Source organism: Anas platyrhynchos, chromosome Z (assembly GCF_047663525.1).
Source record: "Anas platyrhynchos isolate ZD024472 breed Pekin duck chromosome Z, IASCAAS_PekinDuck_T2T, whole genome shotgun sequence".
Lineage (NCBI taxonomy): Eukaryota > Metazoa > Chordata > Aves > Anseriformes > Anatidae > Anas > Anas platyrhynchos.
In genome coordinates, this window is record NC_092621.1 from 5,330,303 (window position 1) to 5,337,811 (window position 7,509).

A 7,509-nucleotide genomic window follows, 5' to 3' on the forward strand; every position below is an offset into this window, starting at 1 on the left:
CAGCCCATGAGTTCTCACATTTTCACCTATCTGATTCTCTGCCACATCCCACCTGGGGAGAGTGAGCGAGTGGCTGGGTGGTGTTTGGCTGCTTGCTGGGTTAAACCACACTACACCAAGTTTTGAGGGCACGGAGATTTTGGATAAACCTAGGTCTATCTAATCAGATTAGATGCCTGGGTTGTTTTTTTTTTTCAGTTGCTGAACCATGTCCACCATTTTGGATAAATAGAATAAACTTAATTACAAATTATTTTAGGCTAAGGATATGAAAAAGGAAAGCAAACATTTTTACAAACTATTTCAATCATTTTTAAAAGATTCAAGCTTTAGAGTTTTGCTTTTTTTATAAACTTTCTGTCAAATGGATGTTGTTTGTAGTATGCTACTTTCCTCTCCTCTCCTGAAAAAAATAATGGGGAAAACAAACAAACAACAAACAAACAAAAAAATATGCTGGCACACACACATGAAGTGCATGCACACAAATGCACACAACCTTAGTATCTGTAAGGAAAATGACAACTTCGGAACTCTTGGTTCTTCCTCTGGAAAATTATTAAATATTTTGTTTTACCACTAAAATCGTTTCTTGAAGTATTTCAAATAACTCTTAAATGTTTCTGAATTAGAGTACAGAGAATGGGTTGATAAATGAGTAGATGTCTTTTACATAAAAAGACACAGGCTGTGTCAAGGCCTGCACCTTCACCAAAGTAATCCGTGGATTACAGTTAATGCTGAATATTTCTCCATTACATGCTCTTAGTACCAGAACTGTGATCTAGAAATTATACAAGAAATAGTGTGGGTTGTCATGATTTTGAAAATCAATTAAGGCCTACCTCCTGGGCCCACCTCCTGGGTCCTGGGCCTGCACAGTACAGCTTAGGAACCACTGGTGGAAGAATCTTCATCCTGAAGCTGTGCAACCTCAGTACAAATCTGGTAACTAACATTGTCAGTATTGTATTAGAGTCCACAGGGTTACAGGCACTTGTGATAGTTCTTGTGCTCTCAGAGCAGCTCAGGCATTTACACCAGGAAAACTTATATAAAACTGCTGGAAACTTTTCCCTTCCTTCATTTCCTTCTTCCTTCCTTCTCCTAGGACATCATCTGTTCCCAGTTGCCAGTTCAGAAATTAAACTGGCAAATTCCACGGTGCTACAGGCTGCTGACATACCCACCTTTCCTGCTGTGTTTTCTAGTATCTGAAAAGGTTTCTAAAATGTTGTTAAAAATCACAACTGTGCTGGAGCATGCTGTAAGTTATGTCCATGTGTATTAATGAGGTACATATTGGAGGATGTTCAGTCGATTACTCCAGACTACTTTTCTACTGCACAATTGCTTGAAATTTCCTGTTCCTTTCTTTTTCTCCTATACCCTATATCGTAGGCTTTCATAAGCTACATATGTGACAATGTCCTAATAAGTGCAATTTACTTTTTCTGTCAGACAAAAAAAAAAAGTAGATCAAGGGAACAAACTGCTTGGCTGTATAGAGAAGTGATGGATTTTAAGAGCTGCTGATTGTTGATTTTGATAGGAGCATGGTTGTGTTCAGCATTTTTAAAATGTTTTTGTTTGTAAGCTGACACTTCAGGATTGTAACTTAGATTTCCATTTAAAATTAATCATAGCTCTGTATATATCAGTATATTAGTACCAAGATATTTACCTAAGGCAGTTCCTTTTGGAGAACTCAGAGCTCACAATCTGAATCTCAAAAACTTCAAAATTGCTTGTTTGGGTAAGAACAAACTTCATGTCCTTTGACTTTGGTACTAGAAGTTGGGGTCCTCTGAAACAGTTAATTTTTCGAAGAGTGCTAAAAGAGATTATACAGAAGGCACTTCGCAAACCTGAACCCTTGAAAGAACCCTTGAATGAGAGTTATCTTTTTTTTTCTTTCTTTTTTTTTCTTAGAAATTTTAATAAAAGCAAGAACAAAAATAATATTTTTTTTTTTCATCCAGGAGTCTCACAGATATTTTTCAATTCTCAGAAAAAATGCAATGAGAAAATCATTTCATCCAGACCCTGAAATGTTTGGATCCAGAAATCCAATTTTTTTGGTATGTCATGATACTCATGTTCAGGCTTGGTCATGTCAATGAGTTCAAGACCATTCTCCAAGTATTATTTATGTGCCCAGGATACTCTCTGGTGTCCTGAGATTCAAGAAAGGGGACTCAAACAACAACCACTGTGGGCTGTGCTGGTGGAACACCTCCTGATGCAGCTCAGATACCATGTCACACACTTGAGCGGGGTGAGAAGAAAACACTCAGGCACTGGGGAACTGATGCAAACTTAGTTCTCATGGAGATGGAGCTTCTCCAGATTTGAGTAGCTGCTGTTCATGACAGGTCAACACTCAGAGTCTTCTGTACAGCACATATGATCTTATCTCAGCTTTATATCAGAGGGGTTTGAGCTGAATTATTCAAGTCCTCTTGTAGAGCTTTGACCAGAATATTTCATATGATGACATGGATTTTAACAGCTTTTAAGTTCTACAGCACTTTTAATCCTGTTAGAATTTAAGTTGACGACATGAAAGACAGATAAAGCAATTGCAGATACCTCTGCTTATAGGGATTTAATAGAAGCCCACAACATAAAAATCACTGAGCAGCATCATGGTATTGGAACAGTTATATTTTAAACACCATTAAACTTGACAGAAATCACAGCACACATTCTCACATAAACCTTTCAGTAAACTTCAAATGCAGAGGCAAACTCCTTAGCAGGATGGGTGAGACATAGCAGCACAGCTTCAGAGAGGCAGTCTCACAGTTAATAAAATCATTCAGCCTGAAAGACATCACTTTTTTAAGGAGTGACTCTCCCCTGTAATTTCTTCCTGAAAAAAAAAAAAAAAAAAAAAAAAAAAAGCAGGGAGGGGACTACTACTGAGAAATTAAGTCAGTCTAAACAAACAGCACAACTTCCTTCGTCTTAGGCTCAGCACAGACAAATGTGCTTTGCATCAGACATACCATAGAAAGGTAGATGCATTTCCTCTCCATTACAGAGAAATAGCATAGTGTAAGGGTATGCTGCTCAGAGAATTTTGCTTCAGGTTGCTGAGCTGGTGCACTATGGGACACAGAGTGGGTCTTCTGCCATCCCAGCCCCATAAAGCCAGGCTGCCGCAGGTCCTCATCCTAGCAAGCTACTGATACCTGGACTGCCAAACCTCTGAGGCTCCTGGTCTCACTCTGGTGGCTGTATTCAGGCATCACATCCCTCTAGTCCGGCTTGAATTTGGCTAGTGCTACATGTAAGTACTCTGAGAGCACGATCATATGAAACACAGTCAGGAACACAATTTGGTAACGACAGAGGACAAGCTGCAGTGAACATGTGCAGGGATTGGTCAGGCAAGTGATTTTTACACACTTTGGGAAAATAAATTGCTTCCCAACCTCCCTTGAACCTCTGTTTCTCTACTTTTAGTCCTTCCCCTTAAACATCTTGGGGGGTAACCTGTTCAGCATGCTCCTCTTTCACTGCTTATCAGGGCTCTTTGTGTTCCTTCAAATGTTGTTCCTCTGATCCTCTGCAGATCTGTGTTTACCACCACTTGCCTTTAATCAAATAACCTAATGATTTTCTTCCCACTGCAAATAATAAGTGGAAAGCGAATATTTGTAGCATGGGCAGCAAGTTCTATCTCTACACAAGACTGAAAGGCCAGGCTAGCATTCAGACAGGAGTGAGTCATATCTCCCGCCTGTTTCCCCCAAGGCATTATTCGGTTTTCCGAACTACCATTTCTGTGCTCTCAATGGGATTGGAAAAGTTACCTTGGAACAAAGGTTTTTCTTCCATTCATCAAGATTTGGTCCAGGTTTGAATAGGGAAAGGTAATTTATTCATTTAAAATTGCAGTATCAAATAATTGCATTTAAAATGCTTGCCATAATCCTCAAGGTATGAAACATAGGCCTTGGTTTTAGGACTCTTGTATGTTTTTAAGAGTTTGTGAGGGCTTAGGGACAAGTAATATCTATTTGTTTTTTGTATTCTTTTTTTCTTTTTCTTTTAGATATAAATATAGTCAAGCTTTCTAACACACAAGCTCTTTCTTTCTGAAAGAGAAGCAGCAACTGTCAGTGTTAAATTCAGGTTTAGTACAACTGCTTTGAGTTGAACTTGATACGGTAATTAGTTAAATCATCTGAGAGAAAATGTTGCTGGTATCTGTAAAGCAAAAATAAGCATTCACAAGGAAAAGGGGTGATGAGGTGATTATCTCCTATGGGTAGAGGAGAGCCAGGTGATTTATCACCTCTGGAAAACGTAGAAACAGCAAGGGGAGGGGGGGGGGGGGGGGGGGGGAGAGAGGAAATTTTAACTTACCTTAAACCAGCACCTCTCCTGAGTCCATGCTTTTAACATCCAGTGCAGTTATGAATTCCTATTCTTCCAGTTCACACACTCATCTTTTGAAGGATTTGGGGTGTTTTGAAGCCTCTTCTTGTGCACAGTGGCTGTCTACTTCTGCCTGCAGTTGCCAGGATAACTAATTTTGCATGGATGTACATTATATTTAAGTATTTGAGTGTAAAATGTGCAAAACTTGCAAGTTTCAAAGGCTGTATTGTGGATACAATTTATTACTATGGCTGTGAAAATATGTTAGCAAACTTTACTTCCACTGTTCAGGAACAGCCTGGTTTCATCCACAGTGTGTGACAACTCATAAGGAAATTGCTTTTGATGAAGAGCTCTGAGAAGCTGGCAAATGCTTTGTAAAGGCTACAAAAATCTAGGTAAATACATGGGAAGTCATTGTGTAGAAAAGAGTTACCACGCGAAGCACAATGCAGCAGATAATAATAAGCTGTTGTTCCTAAGAAGTGAGTCACACTATGTATATTGTAAACACATGCAAACACATTTGGGTGTACGTGAAATTTTGTTACGCTAACGACCGCCATCAAGTGGCTCTGAGAGGCAAACGCAATCAAGCTAAAACACGGCAAGCACTCCTCCACCTAAACAGGTGAGGTGATCAAGCATCCTTACCAGATAAAAATGGATCAAGATATTGGTGTGACTGCACAGTGAAAATGAAGACAACAAAACAACCAAAAATCATAGGATTAGAGTGCCACTGCTTGCTTGAAAACCTTTGAAAACACAGAGGTAAGATCATTAGGCTCAAAATATGCTTTCATGACCCCTTCCCTCTTTCAGACCACGTATCTTCCTATTTACACTTCCAGCAGTTACTGGATTGCCCCTCTGCTGGGATTCTTGTGGAAGAATAAAACCCTCCTGGAAAAATACAGCAACATATGATAACTAATGACATTAGGCAAGGATGGAGCGTTTTCTGTTGATAGAGGTGTTGTCTCACCATACCTCACAATGGCTGTGTACCTCGCAATGGCTCACAAAAGCTGCCTCCCAAGGCTTGCAGAAGCTGACCAGCAGCACTCTTTATCCCCAGCTTTTGCTGTAAAATCAAGTGGCTGTCACCTGTGTCCCATAGTAAGCTCCCGGTCCAGGAATGCTGCCAAGGGGAAAAGCCTTTTGGCATTGTAAATGGACTGGGTCAGAAGAAGGTTTAATTTCTCAGTCATGACCCGGACTTTCTCAGTTTGGTGTGAGATAAAGATTGAGCTGCCAAATCTGGAGCAGATCTGGACACACTCAGAAGGAAACTCAAGATGCCAACAGAATGCCACAGTCCAACAGTTGAGGCATTTGAAGGTGAACAACAGTTTTGAAGTCTGTATCTTGGTTTGGGGATTGAATGCTTTACTACTGCGTACATCCTTGTTTCAGACCCCTGAGTACTATGCTGGATTTAGTCCTGCCTTCCTTGCAGCAGATGTAGTGCTAGGTATTGTTGATGATATCACTGATGAGCCTTGAACCTCATGTTTTCAGGCTTGGATCTTCCTTTCCACAGGTCTGGCCTTGTCAAGCTTTTGGGCATAGTGCAAAATGAGTGAGCTGGTTTAAGTCTTTAACTGATCTTTGCATCAATAATGAAGCAGACAGGAGGTGAATTAGCCCTTGTGGATATAAACAAGTTTATTTGGTTCATTTTAGGGCCAGTTCTCTAATGTTTTCATGAATGACATGGATATAGGACTTGAATATATAATGTATACTTGAATGTATATAATGAAGTTTGCAGATGACACAAAATTGAGAGGAGCTGTTGACTCCATCAATAGTAGAGAGGCCTTGCAGAGTTATCTTGGCAAGTTAGAGCAATCACCAACAATATAACATTTAACAAGAGCAAGTGCCAGATTCTGCACCTGGGAAGGGGCACCCCTGGCTGTACATACCGACTCTGAGATGCGAGGCTGGAGAGCAGCCCCACAGAAAGGGATATGGGCATTTTGGTTGACTACAAGTTCAATTGTTGTCAAAAACAACCCCAACTGTGCCTTGGGGTACATCAGGCATGGCATGGCTAGCCAGTCAAGGGAAGGGGATCATCCTGCCCTGCTCTGTGCTGGTACAGCCTCACCTCCAGTGTTATGTGCAGTTTTGGGCACCACAGAAGAATGTAAAACTATTAGAGAATGTCAAAAGGAGGGCTACAAATATGGTGAAGAGTCTGGAGGAGTAGCTGAGGCCCCTTGGTTTGCTCAGCCCAGAGCAGAGCAGGCTGAGGGGAGGCCTCATGGCGGCCTGCAGCTCCCTCATGAGGGGAATGGAGGAGCAGGCGCTGAGCTCTGCTCTCGGGGGACAGCGACAGGACCTGAGGGAATGGCTTGGAGCTGGGACAGGAGAGGGTCAGGCTGGGTGTTAGGAAGAGGTTCAGCACCCAGAGGGTGGTCGGGCACTGGAACAGGCTGCCCAGGGCAGCAGTCATGGCGCCACGCCTGCCAGAGTTCAGACCATCAGTACTTGTTCACTGGGGCCCCCAGGCTGCTTCATCTGAGAGGGAAACAGCCTCAGTTTTCCTTTCCCACCCTCCTGATCATGGCTGCACCCTGATCTATGTTACAGATGATGGAACAAGCATGACAGCATATCAACATGAGGGGTTTTCTATCATATAGTACTTTGAAAAGTGAAAGATTACTATTAAACAGTTTTACTAGGCGTGGAAGAAGCATTATAAACTTGAGACTGTAAAACAAACAAACAAACAAACAGTTAAAAGCAGTTTTTTGTTAAAAAATAAAAGAGTAAAATAAATAAATAAATAAATAAATAAAAGTAGTTAGAATACCACAGGATTTGAAGTTCCCCAAACTTTTTCTAGGTGCTCTGTTTCCTTAATCATGCCAGAAAATCAAGATACATCAGTCATAATTCTGATTTCACCTCTTCAGCTCCACTGACAGTTAGAATTACTCCTGTTGACACTAGTACAAAAGGATATCCTGACAGATCCCAGCAAACTCACTCTTATTAAAAGCAATAAATAATTGTTATGATCCCAGAGAAGCAACATCTACTACTCTATTTGTTTTGTGTATGACTTCAGAGATTAGGGGACCTTGGTACTTAATTGCT

General features: G+C 40.9%; 1 long non-coding RNA gene across 1 annotated transcript; it reads right to left on the minus strand.

Annotated features, from left to right (window-relative positions):
• Nucleotides 1–251: 251 nt before the first annotated feature.
• LOC140000746 (uncharacterized) lies at nucleotides 252–5,494 on the minus strand. The gene is made up of 3 exons (XR_011805935.1): nucleotides 5,386–5,494; nucleotides 4,378–4,522; nucleotides 252–2,875 (listed from the first exon to the last, which is right to left on the minus strand). It is a non-coding gene; the product is annotated as an uncharacterized lncRNA (long non-coding RNA).
• Between the last annotated feature and the right edge of the window lie 2,015 nt (nucleotides 5,495–7,509).